This window comes from Pteropus medius, unplaced genomic scaffold (assembly GCF_902729225.1).
Source record: "Pteropus medius unplaced genomic scaffold, Ma_sr-lr_union100, whole genome shotgun sequence".
In the NCBI taxonomy this organism is placed as follows: domain Eukaryota; kingdom Metazoa; phylum Chordata; class Mammalia; order Chiroptera; family Pteropodidae; genus Pteropus; species Pteropus medius.
The window spans coordinates 4322267-4346072 of record NW_024349224.1 but is presented as its reverse complement, the minus strand read 5'-3'; the positions used below and the strand labels follow the sequence as shown (position 1 = coordinate 4346072).

The following is a 23806-nucleotide window of genomic DNA, read 5'->3' as shown; positions in this document are numbered from 1 at the left end:
GCATGGGAGGTGGAGAGTTCGGTGGCCGGGTAGGGGAGCCGAGGGCCTTATGCTTTGTGTCGTGGGCAGTGAAATCACTGAGGACGTCTACGAAGGGAGGGACTTGGTGACTTGTTGCCGCTACTTCCACAGGAAGGCAGACCATGTGCAGAGGGGTGAAACTGGAAGCCAAGAAGACTTTTAAGGGACTCTAGCAGTGATCCAAGAAAGAGATGATGTCATAGCAGTGAGGGGCGGGGGAAGATAAAGGAAAGGATGGAGACATATTCAGGGAAGAGAAGCGACAGGATCTGAGACGCCATTGGGTCCGGCCAGTGATTACAAAAACCAGGCAGGTGAGACGTCTGTGAGCAAGAAGCTACTTACTTGGTAATTGTCATTCAAATCATACCAGCTGCGGTACAGTTTTTATAGTTAGATTGCAAATCTGACTAATAATTCTATGCGTTCAAGCTCTACATGCTGCCTCGGCCACATTTAAACACGAACGAGTAGATGGTCTTCCTTTGACTCTTCAGTCCTCAATTTAATCACACATAAAATTTTCCAATAGTTTCAAAATCCAAGAGTCGCCGAGGCCCAAGCCTCTTAGTTAACTTCATTGCTGTTTCCTCTTGTTCACAGGGCTACTTTTACATATAGCCTTTGACGTGTCAGAAGTTGGTAATAATGCCACGAAAAGCATCGATCGATAGCTTGAGGACAAAAGAGTAAAGGAGGAACAATACACTAGTTTACGATTTGGGAAAATATCAGTCAATGCTATTGACAAACTAAACAATGGATCAGAGATGCAAATTCAAGTGCCTACACTGTCCAGGCCAACAACGAATGCAGTGGCGAGGGTAGCGTGTGCCTGTCGTGTGTACGCGTGATGCGGGCTGCAGGAAATCGGAGCACGGGCCGGACCCGTGTCTAAGGGCAAGGCTTTCACCCCTCTCCAGCCTTCAGTGACCGTGCAAGAATGCTGGTCCAGGCTTACCAGATACTAGGCATTTATTTAAGGCCAGGTGAAAATTCGGCTAATATTTTTAAAACAAACAAACCAATGAACGATGCCTGAGAGACACATTCAACCCATAACCCATCAGTTTGCAGACTCTTGCTATTCAAGGTCTGGTCCAGGGACCAGCGACATCAGCATCACCTGGGCGCTTGCCAGAAACACCGACCGACTCTCAAGCTCCATTCCGGATTGGCTCAATCAGAATCTACGTTCTTAACAAGGTCACGGGGGATTTGTGCCTACTTTCAAGTTTGAGAAGTGCTGGCTCCAACGACCTCCTGCCCAGAGCCTAGACCGAACAGCTCTCCATCTCTCTCCAGAGCAGACATGCAGAAGACTTTTCTGTTACCCGAGCTGAACACGGGTTGTGTTTGGGGGAGAAGGAAGGAGACAGCATCCCTAACAGGCTCCCTTTGAGTCAATTCCAGGAGTGACACGGGACGTCTTCTGAAGTCCTCAGAACCCTGCTGAGGTGTGTCTTATGCTGGATCCGGACTAGGTTCAGGCCACTGAGGCATGTGGGTGCAAAATTTAAGGGGACACCCAAACACTCTGTAATTAAAATGCGAATACAATAATTTTTCATGCCTTATTGCGGTAACTATTAATTATTAATAAAATGACGCTTGAGTGCAACAACTTTCAAAATCGAAATTAATGCCAAAAATACCCCATGACGAATAAAACATGAAAATTTTCAACTCGTCTCCCCACCTCGTTCCAGCTCTGCTTCTGTTGATGCCATTTTGAATATCTCTTTAATTCACTGCCCACTGCCTCCTGTCATTCAAACTCATCCTTCAAAAGCCACTGAACGAGATGCATAGTTTTAAACCTATCCAAAATGAACCCATTAAAAAAATGTTTTTGAACTTAGAAATCTAAGGCTTCCTTCCAACTCTAGGAGAGTTTAAGACGCTCCAGCCAAACAGATGAAAGCAAGCTCAGTGAAATGTAGGTGCTGGTGTCACCTCTGGCTTAGCCAAGAGGCAGCCAGCTGCCACCCCTTGGCCCCATTATCCCCACGCCAGCCCAGGAGCTGGAGCTGCTCTAAAGGCGTGAAGAAGCATTGCTTTCATCCTCCACTTTGGAATCCCAGTAACTTTAGAAGGGGAGATAGGCTGGCAGTGGCGCCTCGGCAAGCTGGCAGAGACAAAAATAACTGGGAAGCTGCCTTTGTGTGTCTTTCACACAGGGACTTCCTTTTCAAGGCCAGAACCTGGAAGTGCCTCGGGGTACAGGAAAGATGAAACTCGAGGTGGGAATGAATGAATGACCACTAGGCGTGTTTCACTTCCTGTCTGGGGCGTAGCAGCTGCAGAGAGCAAGAAACACTAGCTTTTCTCACCAACTCTACGCAGGCTGCAACCTGGAAGGAAGAGCTGGCAGAGTGAGCCCCAAGCCGCAGCTCCAGGAGGCAATTCCTCGCCATCCACATGGCATTTGCGTCTGCACCATCCATGCAGAATGTCTTCCAGGTTCTCCCATTGTTACCTGGCTTCGTGAGCAGGCAGGCGGGGCGCGGGATGAACCAGGCGGGATACGGCATCAGAGAGTCTGCACCGTCCCCAGCCCTCGTCCTTGCAGGATGGGTGTGAGGTTACGCTCATGAAATTCCTTAATATGTGACTTAGCGTGGAATCTGAAACCTAAGAAGTGACAACAGCCCTCCTTCCCAACCAACCGTAAGATTCCAAAAACCACGGGGCCCTCTGTTCTGTCACCGGGCACTCAGCAGAAACTTACATTTGCATGGTACACGTAACAATGTTTCAGAGCACTTTCTCTCCAGACCGCGATACGGTGTCCCCACCAGCGTTCCAGTGAGTTAGGCAAGGCAAGAGTTACCATCACTATTCGTACACGTAAAAACCAGAACAACCGGTAGAGAACGGGTCTTCTGGCTTTGAAGCCAATAATATTTCCACGCTGCCCTCTCTGTTTGGCAAATAATAGGGACTCAATAAATGTTCGTTGACGATACAATTTCGGGGACATCGATATACGGATGCCTGCATACATTACACACGTGCACATGATTTCGCGAGTCAATGACATAGAGAATGAGCGTCTGTTCACGTCAGTTTTAGCGAAGCATTAACGCTTAGCGCACACAATCCCTGACAGCCACCACCAGGGCAGTCCCTCGGGGATGGTTTTGTCCTGAGTTCGCCAGAGTCACCTCACTTCTGCCTGAGCAGTCAGAGCTTCCGGGGTTCATCTTTCACAAACACGTTACAAATCCCGAAGCCGCTACACGGGTCAGCGCCGAATTTAAGGAGCTACATATCAACTTGAATCAGACCGATTATGACTCCTCTGAACCTAACTGGCAAAACCTAACTGCGTTCATGTTTTATTAAAAGCAACTTTCGTTACACAGGCGGCGCTGTCAGAAAAATAAATTACATCTGCAAGTACTTAGGTATAAAATTTTGCAGATAACTTCCAGTCGTCGGTAATTTTATATTAGAAACCATTTTTCCAATACATGCTAAAACTTTGCTCGCCAGTATTAAACACCCTTTACCTACCACTTGCGAAATATTTATGGGGTTTGTACTATAAGCATTTTTTTCTCCTTTAGAGATTCAGTAAACCGTTTTCTGCCAACTTTATTTTTTGGCAGCATCCCTCGGCCCTTTGGAAACTATAAATGGGTTTTCATTTTATATTCCACTGTTTACTATTTCCCCTCCCCCTTAGAATAGATGCCAATCCATTTTTTAAAAAAATTAGCGGTAGGGGTTGGCTGCAAAATGAGTGGATTGTACTTGAAACTGTGACGAACAATTCAAATGACCTTTGAGACAGAGAATAAAAAAGATCCATTTCACTTTCTAATGCTGAATACAACCTGTGGATCCCCAGAGTTCCTTGTTCTTGACCGTACTCCCAATTAGCAACAATGTGATTTGGGGGCGTATTTGTCGCCACCACCATATTCCAAGTTCGAGCTTCGTATTCCTTCAGGATGCTTTTGCGAGCCATGAAGACTGACTAGCAGTAGCTTAAGAAAGCAGCTCTTTGCTTTGACATCGTTTGAGATTTACAGAAGCATCGCGTGGAAGACACAGGAAGTCCCCACACATCCGTCACCGAGCATCCTCCGGTGATGCCGTCTCCCGAAACCATCATCCGTTTGTCACATGTGAGAAATTAACCTTGGTGTGATACTTTTCACTCGTCTACAGATTTCTTTTGGGTTTTCCGTTTTCCCACTAAGGTCTTTTTCTGTTCCAGGCTTCAGTCCAGGATCCACGCTGCATTTCATTTTCGTCTTCTGAATCCCCCGCCATCTGGGACAGCTACGTAGTCTTCCCTTGTCTCTTGTGATCTGAAACCCTTTGAAGAGTACGGGCCAGTTATTCTGTATAACGGTTCCCCATTTGGGTTCGTATGGTATTTCTCCATGTTTGTATTAGGGTTACACTGTACTGGGGAGAACGCCATAAGGCAAACTGCTGTGCGGCCAGGGGCATAAGATGATACGGTGTCTTAGCACAGGTGACGTCAGCCTTGGTCACGTGGACAAGGTGGTGACTGCCAGCTTCCTCCACTGTGATGTTCCCCTCTTTCCCTTTGCGATTCATAAATATTTATCTGGAGGAGCGGGGGTCGAGCTTTCGAGGCTTTGCCAATATCTTATTTCTTCTTACATTTCTGCCCGCTGATTTTAGCATTCATCTGCAGATCCTACCTGCAGTAGCCCCTGTGGCGTTCTCGTGGCGAGTTTCTATTTTCTCTCTCCTTCCTATTTATTGATGGGGATCCTTCCCTAAAGAAGAGCTGTCCTTTCTGCCTCGGATCTTTACTTATTCAATGATCTCTTTATCGGTATGAATTCCGGGGCATTACTCCTAGATTATAGCGATCGTCTCATTATTTATTTTGTTGCTTACATTTTCCCCAGTGCCTCGGTCACTGGGAATTTTTCCAGGTCGGCTCCTGGTCTGCTAACATACCACTTCCTTTTTCCTCAGAAGCACACTATGCCCCGGGCTCATCTTGGATTTTCCGAGTCCCGGCCCTGCAGTCGACCACTTTTTTTTCTGAGGAGAATGATACTTAGGTACGGGGAGTACTCATTGATACTGGGGTGTTACTATTTTTATGCTTTCTCGGAAGACAGAGCTCGGAAAGGTGTGTCTGTGTACGTACACTAACTCATATCCCTATGTTCATTTTTGTATCTGCCCGATCCGCCATATACATTTGTAAAACCACGAGTTTATGCTGATCCCTCTGACTCTGACCCGGGGCTGGTCTAGCCTGTGCCACTTCCTCATTTGTAACTTCTTCCTCTGACAATGGGAGACCTGCTTCTCATCACCTACAGGATATTTACTCACTTGTCTCAACCTGGTACCCGTGCCATTTCTGCATTGCTAGCCCCGCCTGTGAAAAGCGAATTTACTAATTAGGACACAGCGCTGCCCAGCGTTCTTTGTGCCTCGAGCCTTACGGTATCCAGTCAGAACGCTGACTTCCAAACTTACTTAGGTCAGCAGCTTTCTTCACTCGGTTCAGCGTTATTATCCATTTGCGACAACGTTTGATTCCTCTGTCACAGGCTGCATTCCATCTTGGGTTCCCTCCACAACCTGGTTGAGCTTCTTCTTAAATGTATATCAGGTAATGTTCCCTCTTTGGGGTGCACAGTTCTGCGGGCTTCGACAGACGCACAGAATTGTGCATCCACCACTCACGAACCAGTCCATCGCCCTCCCAGCTCCCTCCGGCCCACCACCCCCGCTCCCCATGCCTGCCAATCACCGATCTGTCTTCGGTTTCTGTAACTTTGCTTTCTCCAGAATGTCACTAAATGGACTCACACGAGACGTAGCCTTTGAGGTCGAGCCTCTCTCTCAGCAAAATGGACTTATGATACATTGCAGATTTTGTGTCAATTCCGAGTTAGTCCCTTTTTTATTGTTCGGTAATACGCCATTGAATGGAGTTATCATACTTTGTTTATCCCCTCCCCAGCCGAAGCACACTGGCTGGTTTCTCTCTCGCAGCACGTGTTCATGCTGGGCGAGTCAGATGCCATCCGATTCACGACGGGCAGCTCAGGTCGTGTGGTAACTTGGTGGCACGTGCTTAAACTTTCAGTCTGTCCCAAAGCCCGGTCCCAGGCCATGAGCTTTGTTTCCTGAGGGTTGTAGTTATCCATGGATGATGGCAGGGCTTTGTCCCCCCAAATCCTAAGGGCCTGTGCTGAGATTCACCTACAGAGCCCTTCCCAAGGCCCCAGACAACATCCCTACCCACCACTGACACCTCGGGCACCACTGGATCTGCCGGGTCACGTGGCCTAAGTTCAGAGCAGCTCGCACAGTAGCCCAGACCTTGTTTCGGGTCCTACTACTCAAAACGAGCAGCTTTCAGGCTCACTTGGTGACCCACCCTGAAGAGTGATATGCCCCCTCAAATCCAAGGAGGCCTGTGAGGCATTGTGCCTCTTTCTTGGCTTTAAAAGGAACCAGATGCGGCATATCACCCTTCCCCTTAGAAGGTCCATCCTGACGCACCCCACACCTCCGGCCCCCTGGAAATTCCACCGAGGCAGAGGTACCTGAATTTTAGTTCGATTTCTTCTCCACCCTCTAGCATGCCATGTCTTCCCAGTAAGCCCTGAGTAGTTGCTACTTCTTCCTGCTCGAAGGTGACACGGTCGGCATAGTGTCATCAAGGCGATGGACCCGCGTGACGCCTTGTGGAAGAGAAAGGCGGTCAGGACCTCTGTGAACTAGATCACGACACAGAGCTGGAGACTGACGCTCCCCCAAGGGGGGACAGTGACAGCGTCTTGCCGGCCCCGCCAGCTGGAAACGGAGTGCTTCTGGTGGGTCTTCCAGACGGAGACGGAGAAAAAGGCGCTGGCCAGACCGACGGCTACGAATCAGGCTCCACGATGCGTGTTCTTTTGCTCGAGCGAGGGGAGCTGTGACCGGGGCCACCACCTGCGTAAACGCACAGCGACCCTCTGCCACTCCTCAAGGCCCGTCCGTCACCCACACCGGCCGAGCAGGTGAAGCGGGTGGGGATGTGGTGGGAACCGCCACCACTGCCGCCATCGTCTTTGAAGTCCCCAGCAGTGGCACTGATCTCTGCGGTTCCCCCAGGAATGTGATGCAGTGTTTGGTTCACGGTTTTCCTGGTGGAAACAGTTCTGGTGCTTTCTATTTGGCCTTTCCCATCATCATAGCCCTCGCTCCACAGGTCAGGGAACCGACGTGTGATTCTGTCAGCAAACGAGCACCTCTGTTCCCATTATGGATGCTGGACCTTGCGAGAGAAGCACGGGACGTGTTTAGAGACCCGCTGGGCCCACTGTGAATGGACTTCAGCTAAATCTCCATCGAGCACCTGGACTCCTCAGGAAAGGGACCACAATGACGTCTGGGGTCTCCCGGAATTAGCACCAGTACCAAGCCAGGGTCCACTAGTCTCTAAAGGTAATTTATACCATTAATCCTTCTCTAAAGGGACCTCTGGCCTTTCCCGGGCTAACTGGGGTAAAGAAAACGGTCATACCTCTGGAGACCGGTGGACACTGGCTTGGAGCTGACACTAATTCTGACTTCGGGTTCGCTTTATTTCTGCACCTATCACAAGACACCACCTGCCCAGTTTGAAGAGTAAATGGTGAGAGCAGAGGATGGAGCCGCCTCGGCACCGCCCCCCGCTTCCCCGGCTCTCCCCCCAGCAGGTGGGAGGGACGCGGAGCTGACGGTGGGCTCCCCTGGTCTCTTTCCATTCTGTGAAACGTGCATTTTCTGGTCTCGGCTTAATAGCGTAGCTGTGACGCACCCGGATTACACATGTGCAGCTGAGGAACGTGAAATCGGAGCCCGGCGGGACCTCCCCTGAGAAGGGCGGCCTATAAATCGTAAAACCCTTAAATGAATAGCTTAGAGGCACAGGGTTGCCTTGGGTTAGGGTTAATTGGGTCGGGTACAAAGAGTTTTATGTTCATAACTTGCTGTCTATCTAGCCTCTTCCTGATTTTCCGAAAGTTATTTTGCTCTGGGGCAAATTTGTATTTGCTTTTCTGACAACGATTGGTTTGAAGCTGAACTCTTTCTAGCTGTTGGGAACCTGGAACGGGCTCAGAATCGACCCGATTTTCTCTCTCTGATGCATCCCTTTCAGATATGTCAAAACCGAGTCTGAGGTTTCTGGTTTTTTTGTTTGTTTGTTTGTTTTTAAATCCTCCTCTATCTAGAAAATCGCTTCAAACTTCTCGTTTTCACTTTGCTCGTTTTAAGCCCTCATAACAGATTTGTTTTTTCTTTTCTGACGTTCTCTGCTGAGACTCCAGCCTCTGTACGTCAGTGTTAAGCTAAGAACGTGAAGCCCAGTGGCTACGAGCCCAGATGTGGTGACCAGCTGGACGTGACTCCAAATGCCGGCTCTGTCACCGCTCGAGACCAACCATTTAACCTCACCGCGCTTCACTTTCTACATCTTCAGGATGGTTCTGGCGACCAGTCATGGCTTTTGTGTAGACATCATGAAACAAAATGTACAAAGTGCCACAATGTTCCAGGTGAGTAGCCGACATACGAATAGTCGTCACGGAATACGGACAAGGGTGGTGGTCAACGGCACAGGCGCTGAGGCTAGACCGCCGGGGTTCAAATCCCAGCTCCGCCTTGTTTACCCCAGGAAAGTTCTCTGTGCCTCAGTTTCCTGAATTGTAAAAGGGAACCCGATCCTCATTGCTGCCCTGGATTATCGGGAGGACGAAATGAGCCAATGTGTGGGAAATGCTCAGAGCCATGCCTGCCACATAATGAACAATCAAAAAAGTGTTAGCTATTAAGATTATAGGAGAGTAGTAAAAAGAGTTCCCAGCTGCCAAGCTGTCACCTTCTAAATAACCTGCTCATAATAAAATTAACTTTTCTCTTGAAATGAAACATTACTCACACATCCTTCTAATCGCTCTGTTCTTCCCTCCTTCTGGGGGGGTGGGGTGGCGGGGGTGGAGGGAGGGCAGCCTGCCTGGGCATCCGGGAAAATGGCAGGACGCAGTGAGAACGAAAGCTTGTGAAATGACAAGAAAGAAGCTGTAGGTTTTACAGCCGGGGTGACCCAAGTATAATCACAGCCCGGACTGGATGGAAAATGGCAAGACCACAGAGCTCTCCCGGTACAGTTAGAATCCCTCTCCCTTGCAACTTAGTATATGGACTGGTAGAATGTACAGAAAGAGAACTAATAAAGAAACGTCAGAGAGAGAAACAAAAATGAGACATCGGAGGTGGACGGATGGCACCCTGGAAGAAAAGATTGAAAGGTGTCTGTCCCGGAGTCACCAAGCCCCGATTCCTATCCATTTCTCATTCAGCAAGATCCCGTGTACCCTTTCAATGATATCTCTGTTGTACCAGAGCTAATCTAAGTAGATTTTTATTTGTTTAAGCAAAGAGCCCAATGAAGCCGGTTTTCAAGGTGAATGTGTTGGGTGGCACTGCATTGTCATCTCTTCGATCTCTATGAGACATTAGAGATGCACAAGGAATACTCGCTCAGTGAATGGCACACGCGTGCGCCCACGCACACAGTGAGGCAAAATTTACAAGTGCAAAAACACGCTGAGAGTTTCCCCAACCCCAATACTACGGCTATAAGGTTTGTTGGTTTGTTAGTTTGTTTTTCTGACGCACCTCTAAATGTCCCCATCAGTTCTAGTTCTGGTATCTGCGTGAGCCTCTTCCTCCATAAAAAAAAAAAAAAAAATTGATAAACAAAATAAATCAGAGTGAGATTAAGCTAGGAAACAACACAATATGCTCCAGTTTACAAACATTTAATTTCTTGGAGCTCTCCCCTCATTCCTCAAAACCAGAATGTGACATTTGTTGGAGAGAATGCCTGTGAGGGCAGAATCCCAGGATTAGGGCCCAGGCAAGACAGGGGAGGGGGCAGCATGACAGAGCAGAAAGCGCAGGGCTCTGGGTGCGGGGCCACACGGCCTCCTGGCAGGGGCCCCATTATCTCGCCGTGGAACACCCTGGAACAATCTCTTCCCTTCTCTGCTTCGGTATCTCCCTCACTAACATGAGGGCTGGCTCTCCTCGCCTGTCTATGCCGCAGAACCCCTCGAAGCCTGGGGTTCTAGCTGCAAACAGGTGGATCGGAGCCTCTGGGCTGTGTAGGAACTGAGATGCTCCCCTGATTTCTAAAGGCCCCTCCGTCTTCTTGCCTGGTCTTAAAACAATCAGCTCAGGTGAGAACGCTCAGCCACCAATGACGTGGAAATTCTCAACATGAGATGCAATGAGAAGAAGGGCACTGGATGCAGCCTAACAGGCTCACAGTAGCTCCCTCTTGGTAGAGAGTCCGCCATCGTCCCCGCCTCGTTCCTTAGAGGCCGACGGTCACCATGGCGCTTTTCAGGATTCAACAGCACCACTTCTCAATGCGTAACTGTTCACGATAGCTTTGAATTTCGACAAGCATAGAGTCTGACCCCGAGCCCTAACTCTAGCCCTTGGAGCCATCTGATTTTGCAAAGTGATTTCGCTTCCCCAAGCCTGTGTCCTTGTGGGTGCAACGGGGACATGTGCAGCGTGTCCTTCGGAGGGTTGTCGATGGGAGATCATTTATGCACACCCCATACTCCCCGACCTGCCAACACTGCCGTTCAGTATGTGTCGGCCGAGATCATTCTTCTGAATCTAACAGAGTCCCACGACGACTCCACCATGCCCTTGGAGAAAGACAGCCCGGGGTTGTTTGGCATGGGAGCCTCGCTGTTGCTAGAAAGTGAACACCTCTTCTTGACTTACAAACAACTTGCACACACTCCTCAGACCCGTGATTCGAGTCATGGGAAGAGACACCGAAACCACCACGTTGTTTAGCCCCACGCCCTTAAGCAATATTTTCCCCACTATTTTTAAGCCGTCTGTCCCCTCTCCCTCCCCAGCTTGGCCCGTCCCCTACTTCAACCCCTGGCAGCCCAGCTCCTTATTCGGTTCAGCTATTTCAGTTTTGGGTTGAATGGTCTAGACAGGAACCAAAAAATGCACAGTCTGCATACTGGTCCCCCGATGGGCCTCACAATTAGTCCGAAAAGAGCATAGGGCCATGGGGCCCATGGAGAAAGAAACTTCAATTCAATGATATAATACTTCTGAAGCACATACCACAGAGCCTGGCACGGCACAGTGCTCAATAAATTGTCAAAATACAATAATACGATTATATTTACACGTTACTTCCTTTGGCCTTTTTTCTAGCCCTAAGACAGTGTCCTGGAACCACAGCCGACCCCTTGAAGAAAGTGGGAAAGTCAATTCTATCTGATTTCGGTGGGCTTCTCCAGCCCTTGGCTCAGTTTGTGACACACCGCCCCACGGTTAGCGGTAGCTGTGTATCCCGTAACAACACAACATCGGTGGCACATGCTCAGCTCACATACCTATGGGTTGGCTGATCTCATTTCTCCTTGGTACCAGGGAGCTAGTTAGGTCATGACTTCTTACAGGGATGGTGGAAATGCAAAAGTATGCACTGAACCACACACACATCCTCTCCCGGACTCAGGCAAACCAGAAGAAGGAGAGGTAGAAGGAATCGAGAAGACATTCGAGATGGAGGGAAGAACACATGGAAAGTTCCTGAGGTGGGAGTGACCAGGGCACCTTCGAAGGACTGAAAGAAATTCAGTGAGGCCGGAGCATTGAGAGCGAGCTGGAGGGGGGCAGTCCAAGATGCCCACGGGGCAGGAGGGGCCTAGATCTGCCGGAGCCTTGTCAGTCACTTTCAGATATCAAGTCCCAGCTCCTCCCCTTAGAAGCTACATCCTTCTGTTGCGTGACTTTGGGTAAGTCACTAACCCGAGTTCCAATTTTGTCATCTGTAAAATGGGGATAATAATATCAAATTCTGGATGGGGAGATACTCTGAAGTTACTGCGACTTAAAAACTCACTTGAGAAGAGTATTCGAAGAGTTACCTAAAGAGAACACAATGTGTCCCGCCCTCCAAGCCAGAAGCTACAAACGCCAACACCACCAAGGACCAGGCAGGTCCCATTCCTGAATGAAGACGGCTCGAGTCGACGGTGGTGGGCTGGGCAGCTCACTCACGCCTCATTTATAAACGGCAGGTGCTGCCCCGAGCTGGTCAAAGGTGGGCCAGATGCTCTATTTTTTTTCCCATAAAAGTCAAAAATTTAGATTTGTATGTGACACCTCTTGACTTAATGTATTGACAGCTAACTAAAAATAGAGGCCAACCAAATACTTCGGCAGGCCGGAGTCGGTGGGACGTCTGCCATTTTGCAACCTTTCTGTCGTAGGCTCTGAAATCGGTCCCTTGGTAGCCCAGCCCCGCAGAGTGTCACCTGCCGGGGCCTCTGCATCCCCAGAAACTGCAATCTGTTTTCACGGGACTGCACTTTAGTTTTTTACCACCGGTCAATACTCAAAGACACTATTTTAAAAAGCTCCCAAAAGCCCATCTGTTTGCTGTAAGGATGTGACTGAAAATATCGTTTACTTCATCCCACGACATCTTCTCTATGAGAGAAATATTGAAATAATACATTTTCTTCTGCCTTTAACCCCAGGAGTGCTCATTCTTATCGCGAGCAATGGGATTTTGATTTCAAATTTGATAAGTGCCGAATATCATAAGGCATATAACCCTCTTTGCATTAATTGCTAGAAACCTAGGAGTAAAAATTATGGCCTGCCTTTAGTGGTCCATGTAGACACTTGAAACTAATATACTATTGTATGCCAACTGTAATTGAAAAAAGAAAAATATTATTTAAAAAAAAAGAAATAAACTTCATTGAAGTTGCTCTAAATTCAGCCCAGATCTGGCCAGTAGAGTCACAGAGGTGGGGCGGTGGGGGGTGGGGAGGAGGGTGCTACCCTGGGCTGAAGCATTTAATTGCTGGCGTTCAAGACTCCTCCGCAGTTCCTCCTCTATAAAGTGATGCTTAAGAGAGCAGTTGCTCTCTCATTCTGAGACCTGGAGTCCAAACCTATGTGAGAGGCGGAGCCTCCAGTCACTCTTCATTGGACATAGTCACAGGTGAGGAGTAAACGTTTGTTGAGGTTCTTTGTTACTGCAGCAAAACTTAACCCATCTTAACCAATACATCGTTAGTAAGCATCAAATTAAAGGGTTGGATCCAGGGTTACCTTTCTCCAGAGCCCTCAGACCCTACCTAACATAAACCAGTAATCGGTAAAAGGAGTCAGTGCACAGATAAGATCGAATGGAAGGATAGAGACAAAAGTGCTTTGTAATGTGTAAACATTTCATAAATATTTTATAAAAGCAAGTGATATTGGCAAACTTGATGATATTGATCTTACTAACTCCTTAACAAGACTGTAAGATCCTTACGGGAAGGGATTCTGTCCCGAATGTTTTGAGATCTTAGATATTCCTCGAGTTTGCCTGCCTTGTTATACGGCACGTTACCAGTTCTCAAAGAATTCTTGAATCATATTTGACGGGTGATGCAGAGGATCGAGAAAATCGCTGTGACACAGGCTCTCTTTTTTTTTTTTTTTTTAACGAGTTCCTCATAATAGGCATTTTCCCGTTAAAACTTGGGAAGCAAAAGTGCTTACCTTTATGGAGGACAAAAACTAGGGGGTTCTTGTAGATGACGCTGGTTTTCTGAGGAAGGTGTGAGAGGGGAAGGTGGAGGTCTCGGGGACCGTCCCCGACCCCAGGAATGAGGGCAAAGGAAATGCATCACGACCATGATCAGCGCTGGAGCCGAGAGAGAGCCGATTAGTGTCACGTGATCGATTTCAAAAAGATACAGTTGCACTTAGGGTACTGAAACCTTGGAGGTTTAAACTAAATCATACATGTCACATGCACAGAGTGTCGCGAAGGAGCGTATGTAAATATTTAATCTTCTCTATTTGCATTTTGCAGCCCGACCCGCCTTGCCAGCCTCCTCTCCCAGCCTTTTCCAACACCACGATCCACCCTCCTGAAAGTACTTTGGTTTCTGAAACGCGCCCCGCTCTTTCATGCCCCCACGTTCGCGTGCACACTTGTCCCTGTCTGGACTCCCAACTCGCCTTCCCTTCCGCCCACGAAACACCTGCTCATCCTCCAAGGATCAGCTCAAATGCGTCTCCTCGTTTGCGAAAGCTTTCCTGAAACATCTATAACTCCCCATCCTAGTAGGATTTTCATTTCCTCTTCTGTGCACCTATTACACTTTGCTAACAGTCCATAAACTTGAGCGTTACATCTATTTTTTTAAAATAAACATTTATAAACTCTTACTAAATGCCATCTATTGGACCAGGCACTAAGTATGCAGAGGTGAATAAGAAATTACAATTATTTCAATTACGAATCACGATTTCTGAGTTCATTGACAGCTAGTGTCTTATTTTTTTTTTTTTAACTCTTAAGCATCATGATTCGTAAGTTTAAATGAATACACAGTGTGTTCTCTTAAAACTGTGTCCATATCCTACTTCTATATCCATGAGGACTGCTTTGGAAGTGACAGAAATGCAATTCACGTGAGATTAGTCACAAAAGGAAATATATTGGCTTGTGGATTCCAGGAAAGATCGACCATCCAAGCTGGGGGAAGGTCAAAGATGGGGCCCAAATTTGGGAGCAACAATAATAACACCAAATAGTGACTTGAAGGCTTTTCAGAGCCTGTTTCTACTCTCTGCGGCCTGGTGTCCTTGGCATGAGAGGGAAGCACAGCCACCGAGATTTTCCAGGCTTTATGTCTTACAGCTTTTACCACTGATGACAGACCGCCGGTCTTTTGTGGTTATAAAATGAAAAGTCCCAGGGAAGGATTCTCACTGGCTCAGCCATGACCACTTGCCCAATCCTGGAGCTACCCAGTGTTACCAGGAGGTCAAAGAGCCATAACTGGCTAGGTTGTCTCAACTGTGCAACCCCCAAACAACCAGCAATGGCTGGAGGGGTAAATTAGTGTGACCAGGTTCTCAGGAGATAAGGGTAAGCAGATAGGCACAGTTTTCTATGCCAATGATTCTGTCATTCATTCAACATCCTCTGTATTCTTATCACGTTTCAAGCACCGTGCTAGGATGAGCCAGGGCAAAGAAATAAATCCCATGCAATTCCTATTTGATCATCCGGTAGGACAGGCTACAAAGGACATTTGAGTTGAGACTGTGAAGAAACTGAAAGCCAAGCTAAAGGATCTGAACTTTATTCAGTAGCTAACGGAGCCACTGAAGGTTCTGGAGTAAGGGAATGAGTGACGAGATCTATTTGCACATTTGTCACTGAATAAAGACTTTCATTAGAGCCTCGATTGCTAAAAAATAAATCGGAACTCACTTTTAGATACTTGCATCGTTCCCTTTTTGTTAGACATGGGTGAGGAAAAATATTTCTCCATCATCAGAGAACTATCATAAGGACAAATGGCAACCGACACTCAGGTTCAGGATTGGGAATCGATAAGGCATCATGGGGACTGTGGCAAAGAAGAGACTATGTGTCCCTCAGAAGGGGACCACCCCATCTCAGTTTCATTAAATGTTTAACATGCAGGAGGGAACGCCCAGTGGGAGCAAATATTCTGATGATGTGGGAGAAGCTTAAAATCTAGACTTCTGTATGAAGTCCTGTTGGTTTCATGTTGGCCCCAAGTTTTTAAAAATTCTATAGGATAGACAAAATACACTGGTGGACTAAACGTGTCCAGGATAAGTATTGATGTGACTCTCCACATACTTCTACACTGTGGCCATTCCACGATGTCGCTAAAGGACTCAGAAGAGAAAACAAAGAAAAAGAATACCGTGCATGAGCCGTATGGACAGTAAACCAAAGAAGAGGTTCGAAGAGCTGAAGTTTGCAAATGTAAAATAAATAACTATAAATATGAACAAGAGCGATATAGAGTTCATAACAGCCATGGATGGATTTTCACACTTGGACCCATAAGCTAGGAGTCTGATCGTCCATCCCATCTGGTATCTTCCACAAACGCTACTTAAAAAAAGACTAGGAACCAGCACCACGGAAGGAACTCAGGCTTTGGAGTTTGAGACTTCTGAGTTAAAATGGCTAATTCCGACAACAACACTTATAAGCTTAGAAGTATTACCTATAGCAGCTTGTATCAATTACCAATTGCTGAGTAATACTGCACAACAAACAACTACAAAATATTAGCATCATACAACGATAAGCATTTATCGTACGCATTCAAGTGATTTGGGTTGGCCTGGCTCGTGGCTTTTTGAGTTTGTTCTGTTCCACGTGTCTCTCATCCACCTGTTCGCATAAGCAGCCTCCCACGCTCATGGCCTTTTCTAGGTGATGAGAGAGGCGCAGGAGAGTAGGTAGAAACACGTAAGTCCTCATGATTCTCTGGCTCGCGCCTGACACGCCATCACCGCTTTATTAGCCAAAGTATGTCATTTGACAGAGAGCATGGAGGCAGAGAGGCTTAAAGAATTTCTGCAGCCTACCACACACACCAGAGCTGGAACCAGCTCGGATGTCAACCGACTCAGAATGAACGGATAAGTCAGAGTGCAGTCCCAGAATGGAATACGATACAGCAATAAAAAAGATGAATGCATCACACAAGTGAATCTTACAAACTTAATATCGAAGAAAAGGAGGCACACACGAATAACCAAATGCAAAATGTATATATTCCTATAAAGTTCTAAAAGAGGCGAACTCTACTGTATTGTTTATGGATACTCGTATAGGTGGTAAAACCATATAATAAAGAAAGAAAATGATTCTCGGACAAGTCAAAATAATGGCTTTATCTGTTCTGAGTGCCTTGATGAAAAAGGAACAGAAAGAGACACGGAGATTTTTCTATCTTGACCTGAACCGTAGCTGCTCGGCCAGCTGCTTTATTAAACTACGCGTTTATATTTCATACATTATTCGAAAGTATGAATGTTCTATTTGACTGTGGTTAGCCTTTTAAAGTTCAGCGTTAGACCACAATGGAAAAAAAGTAATGAATGAAAAATGGTTAGTTTTGCTACTTGAAAGTAATGAAATTGGAAGGGGACTATGTCACCTCAGAACCTTTATTTTCTCCTTGGTGACAGAAGGATTTGTAATATTCCCTTAGGCTGGTCCTAAGGAGTAGGTGAGAAAGTGCCCAGGAGGGGGTCATTTCAACGTCAGTAAACAGTTGCAGAGAAGGATGTCTTCTGCATCGAGGTAAGGAAAGAGAGACTGATTCTGAATCCTGTCTCTTAACAGTGCTTTTTGTATATTCTCACTTCTTTAAAAAGGGGGGGCGGGTTAGCACATATATATTCAAGCCCATGTGATTCCAAAATAATTCTAACTCAAGGAGAGGAGGGTCTCCAAAAGCATAAAACATCCAAAGATGAGCCACAAGGCAGTATGGAGCCCCCTGGTATATTGGGGAGCACCACGTAAATAGACAGTACTTGAAGATTTTCTCCAGCTCATCACCCCCACTCTTCACGTGTGAGGGAAGTAAGCTGCTAAGTGTGTAGCTCAGAGCCATCGTGGTGGTCATTTATACTGGAGCCTCTCGGGGTGGCTCTGGGGTCCAGGGAGGGGCTTGGTGTGGCCACTTGACACAGGGCTCCCCGCTGCCTGCCAGATGGGTCCTCGCGGGAGGTCTGGCTCCATAGCAAATGGTTATCTTTAAACCCATCCTTCATTTCCCCCCTTATCAGCGGAGGAATGTGGGGAGGTTGCGGGCATTTGCTGTGCAGGCATTTGGGAGCCTAGGTGGGGGAGCATGTGAGAAAGAGGCGTGCAAGCCTGCAGCACACTGTCAGACGAGGTGAGTGTGACCTGCCGCGGTGAGATTCTCTGGTCCAGCAGAAAGTGTGAGCCTCTAAGACTGCACAGACACTGGGCAAACGAGCTAGCATTTTTCGAGTCCTCGCTGTTAGCAAACGCTGCCTTAAGAGCTTTACGACGGCCACTGTCTCTACCCTCTTTTTAACCTGAGAGAGATGTGGGGGCGGGAGAGATGGCGATGAGCTTGAGGTGACACAGACAGAGTGGAGTCCAATGGAGGTGACAGGCGTGCCCCTGTGGTGGACAGCTGACCTGAGCAGCGAAAAGAAGGGGACAGGCAAAGTTAAAGGTGGGTACAGGACCGTCACCACGGCCGGCTCTCCGGGCCTTTATTCAGTGGCTTTGTCATTTCATACACACATCATACACACAGACACACAGACACACACACACACGCACACACTTCCAGTTTAGCAGAAAATCCTTCCCCAAACCAACTGTTTGGGATCATTTGCTCCGATATTTACTGTCCTTGGCGCAGAAAACAGAGAAATCGACGTGTGGCGTTTGCTGTCCACCAAAGTTAACCGCACCGTCTTCCAGCCCACTTCGGCCCGTGAGTTCTCTCTCATCTGCTTTCAGAGTTTCCCTTTCTTGCTAGACAGGCAGTGGTCGGAATAATCATTCAGAACAGGTACAACTCCCCTGAGCCTGGAAGTCTCTGCCACCCCTCACCCACCAGCCACAGCCGCGGGGGGCCCGGCCCTCTCCTCTTTGTGGACGAGGAGGATTCCAAGGAGAACCTCGGCTGCTTTATTTTTAATTGTTGACCTCCGAGGCCTCCTGTTCGCATCTGTTTATTAAATTGCGAGCTCGGCTGTGAAATGCCCTTTATGATGTTGTTTTATTGGGGGGCCATTCAGGGACCCAGAGCCACACAAACAGGATAAATATTTTTCTTTGCAGCGTCCACCCCGCTGTCGGAGGATCGTTTGTTTACGAGCTCTGATTCATTCATGCCTTGGCCAGGAGCTGTGAAATGTAAATCTCACATTCCGAAGGACAATCGCCAGGCCAGCTTGAGCTCATTTGGAGGTGTGATGTCCCACTCAAAAGGAGGCTGTTAATTTTATTGACCAAATTTGGAAAGCGGGAGCTCCGAAATTAAATAGAGCCTTTGGAAGAGAAATGAACACTGAGGTTTCTCAAAGACCTAGAAACTGGTCACATAGCTTTGTTTTTTGTTTTTTGGTTGTTTTTTTTTTTTTGGTTTTGCTTTTTCCCCCTTCCTCCCCAGAAGGAAGCTTCAAATGCCAGTGACATGGAATTGCTATCTGGAGCCTAGTTTCAAAAGATTTGCTGTGCGATATGTTTGTTGGTATCAATTATAGAGACCATCATGGAGCTCAGCTCCTGGCTTTAAATATAAGTCTCTAATTCACACAGTCACTCTTGGAAGTTTATACTGTTATCACCCCAGTAACAGACTGGGAACCGAAGCTCAGGCTCCACGTGGAGAAGGCTTTTGCCTTGGGCGCCAGAGCTGATAACCACCTGGCTCACCTGCTCTGTCTTTGCTATCATTCTCGTAACCAAAAAGTTGACTTTCCTGGTGATTTAGAGAGAGCCAAAGCGTCCAACAGTTACTAAGAAGCAGCCACGGCGGCAGCGTCCCCTCAGAACTGAGAAGGAATCCAACCTGCTCAAAGATTTCTAAAGTCACATACTGTCTCCACTGATCTGTGTCCTGTCGCCAGGCACAGGGTCCGTGGAGAAGGATACCTGCAACTCTAGAAGTCCTCCTTGGGGTGCCTGGGAAGCCCACAGCGTGTTCTTTATGCCTAGCAGGGAAGGGTACATTCAAATCAAATGAGGCAAAGCCGTGCACACAGTCTGGGATGGCACAGACCCTGGGCTCGACCGGGGTGTTTACCCACAGAACGGGCGGGCCCCTGTCAATATTTGGACTTGGAGAAGGCCCGGGTTCTAATTGTTCAGACTTGTCTCTGAATCGGGCTTTGAAACCTACAGTTTCCTTCAAGGCCTCATTCTTTCCATAGGGGGCAGGCTGTTTGGGGAGATTTTCTTTAGAAAGGTTGCTGGGGGCACTAGAGAAAGACGACAAGTTCAGAATATCACAAGGCGATATGAAGAAAAACAATGTAAACCGTGTCACAAAAGCTCTGCCATTAAGAAATGTTATTGTTGGTTGGCTGGTAGGGACCATCTGGGTCTCCTTTAACGACCGGGGGCCCCTCTGTGGATGGTACAGATGCTTCTTTTGTTATTGGTTCGATCTTGTAAATAGTTAAAATATTTACCAAGGCACCTCTGAGCCGGAGCTATCCCATTTTATTATTTATACCTTTTCAGAGGGACAAAAATGGAGGTGTCCACTAAACGTGATGGATTAGGCTTATAAACAGCCATTATGGCCGTCAAACCTCGAATGTCAGCTTCTCCTTTGTGTCTGCGCATTTCTAAGCTAACCAGTGATCCATGCATAAGATAGGAGGTTAAGAATGCGCAGAAAAAAGGAGCGTTGTCTCCCGGCAAGATGTATCTTCTGCTGATTAGAAATACAGCTGCGGAAAGCGAGGGGGACACTGGGCGCGAGGCGACGGAAGGGGACGTGCGTGCGCGTGCGAGCCTGCGGGGTGTGCGCACGGGCAGAGCACAGGGAACGGGGAGGTGCAGAAGTCGTGCAACCTGACACCCTGCATTTCAAGTCTCACCGTCTGAGACCGAAAACCTGCAAGTCCTCTACCTGCCAGGATCCTTCCGCCGCTTCCTCAACCGACGGCAGCTGGCTTGTGTTTTCCCAAGATAAAAATCAGGAAATGCAAAAATTAAATAGGATTGGAGAAGAAAAGGGATAGGCCCTCCTGGGGAAGAAGGTACAAAGGGCGAGCGGGCAGGTCCCAAGACTTGTGGACAGAGGGAGACCCCATCTCCTTGTACTTAAGTAAAGAAATCTTAAAACGAGGTGGAGGCGCCCTGTATTGGGAGAGCTCCGTGCCATGCCTAGATGACTTCCAACAGTTAGACCAAAAATGCTGGATAAAGTGAAATTTGAGGCAAGAGGATATTTCTAGGTCAAACTGTTGACAGTTTATAACTGGATACACTGCCAGCCCCATGAATGGAAGGACACAAAGCACCTTCTCTTGCAGGTAAAGGGGGTAAGCGTAAGTTCTATCATTGTTGGCCCAGGGGCCCCACGCATCTGTTGGAAACTGTTTCTGTCAAAAAGTGGCTTCCATTATATTTCACTCTTGAGTCTCCCACTGTCTGTCACTGACTTCCTGCCGTCCCAGAAACGACGTCTGCTTCCTCTTCGAGCGAAGCAGTAGGTTAAACGGGCAAAGGGGCTCACGCTTGCCTTAGATGGGACCTGGCTCCGAGCGGCTGAATATCATCAAACAACTCTACATATAGACCAGAATTTTAATTTTGGTAAATTATTTCCTAGCCATCGCCTCTTAGATCTGCTTAAGAAATCATGACCTCATTCATTTATTTTCTTATTTATCCTAGGGACTTGGATGAGAACTTATGGATGGAAGCAATAGAAAATTATATGTCTGCGCGCTTTGCCAATAAAAGAGAAAAAAATTTTGGAAGACACTAAGAATCCAACTAACTTCCTCCTGAGATTAGTAACAGAGGGGCTCCCTCCTGGGGTCTCCTTCAATCACCTCCTGAAGAAATCTCTCTCTCTCTCTCTCTCTCTCTTTCTCTCTTTCTCTCTCTTTCTCTCTGTCTCTCTCTCTGCTCTCTGTCTCTGTCTCTGTCCTCTCTCTCTCTCTCTCTCTCTCTCTCTCTCTCTCTCTCTCTCTCACACACACACGCACACACACAACCCAACCAGGCTGGCATTGGCCACATTAGCATGCTGGTGCATCAACTAATTTGCCTCTGTAAATACAGGGATCTGAATCACACTGCTGTGGTGGCTAGAGACTAAATATTCTTTTCATCACTCTCTTTGGAGAAAGAAAAAGAAAGAAAAAGAAACACACATGCTCACAGTTTCTAGACAGCTTTCTTACGCAGGCAGCACGACGCCCTGACATTACAAGCCGTAGTGGTAGATAATGATAAGCTCAGTGGGAAGCACCTTCTGTAAAATGGATATTCTTATAAACCTCCTCTGAGTCAGTGATTTTACTCTTTATTCATGATTTTTAGGAATACTAATAAGTTTTATCAGCTGAGCCTCATATAACAATCACAAAAACCTAGCCAGCCTCGCTCGATAGCTCCCACGGCAAATTCCAAAATAAAACACAGTACCATGCCCCACGTTTGAGTGTTCCTCTACTTAATCTCACTCATTCATGAGTAAATTAGGACTTGCGGCAACTCAGAAAAAGTTAGCAAAGCAAAAAGAACTTGGAAAGTTTCAGGCAATTGTACCAAGTAGCTTAGCCATTCGGCTAAACATTTTATATGTCTATACAAAAATAAAAGGCATATGTGTTATACATCACATAGTTCATAGAACCCATCAACACGGCTGTACAGAAGCCACTAATTGTATCCCTCCCGTGGCCCTTGCTCTCCTCACACACGCACGCACGCACGCACACACACACACACACACACACACATACACCATAAATACCACATTGAAATCTGAAAAAACACACAAAACCTCCAGAAGGCATAGTCTTCCATCCTCTTAGACAGCCATGGACAGCGACTTCGAGAATGGCCCTTACTACTTGTATGAGAAACAGGGAGACTTGTGTTCTCATCGACACCCCTCTCTCCTTCCATCTCCCTAAAACTTTTGAATATTCCTGAAAAGAACCAGCTCCAGATGCCCAACTGACCTCTGTCTCTTTAGGGATACAGGACAGCTGACCAAAACATCTGTGAGGAAAATCCCCAGGTAGGGCTTTCAGATTTCACAAATAAAAATACAAGATATCCAGTTAAATATGAATTTTAGATAACCAATAAATCATTTTTTAGCATTAGTATGTCCCCAAGCAATATTCGAGACATACCGGTCCTTATCTGGCAGCACTATTCCGTGAAAGCCCGAGACCAGACGCCTTTCTGGTGGACATGGAAAATTTAGACCCACGAAGAGGCCTGGAGCCTGGCGACTCTGGGGAAGTGACTGATCCTGGGTATTTTATTTCTTCCTTTGTGATTATAAACAAGGGAGAAGATACTGAGTAAGATCACAGGTGTCCAGGTCTCTCGATGACACAAAAAACGACCCTTGGAGGAAAGTATCTCGGGGTGGGAAAGGCAGACACATGCAGGCTGTCACCAGCAACTACCCAGAACTAACATCTCATCTGATATATTAACTCGCTATGCCCCAAACAGTCTAATGAGATCGGACTTCTATTATGTCCATTTCGCAGTCCCGGAAACTGAGGCACAGAGCCACAGAGCTATAGAACATAGATTTTTGACCCAGACAGTCTGGCTTTGGAGTCTATCCTTCAAATAACATGAAAAGAAATCGTAACATAAACAATTTTATTTTCAAAAAGACTTAAACTGTATGCAAAGTCTAAAATTGAAATGCTTGCTTCCCCGCCCCACCCCTGCCTCTGCCCCAGACCATGCTTGGTCTGCCCAGTGAGAAAGCCAGTGCTGGAAACGGCGGAGAGGAATATGTGTGAGCCTTAGAGAAGACCGATACAATGGATGTCGCCTCTTGTACCCACCAGGTCCCCCGCTACCCACACTTCTCCCAACACGTAGGGGCAGAGAGCAATGAGAAGTATGGAGACCGCGGGCCCAAATGGAGAGCTCTGGCAAAAGCTTTTTTCTAATTTAAAGACCACCCAGGTGTGTGCTGGTCTGTCCCCATTTTAGGGTCTCTGCCTCTTGCTTTCCAGCAAGAAAAGAAACAGATGCGATGCCCATTCATGCCTAATGGAGACAGAAGGGGAGGGAGGAACGGGGTGGGGGGTGGGGGAGCTCTTTGGCCTGCAAATCCTGTCCTGAAGAACTGGCACGTTAACTTCCACAGAGTTTACGTCTGTGGCCGTCACCTGTCAACTCGAA

General features: G+C 47.3%; 1 long non-coding RNA gene across 1 annotated transcript in view; it reads right to left on the bottom strand.

Annotated features, from left to right (window-relative positions):
* LOC120617268 (uncharacterized) overlaps positions 1–23806 on the bottom strand; it is a 34998-nt gene that overhangs the window by 10453 nt on the left and 739 nt on the right. The window lies entirely within an intron of this gene.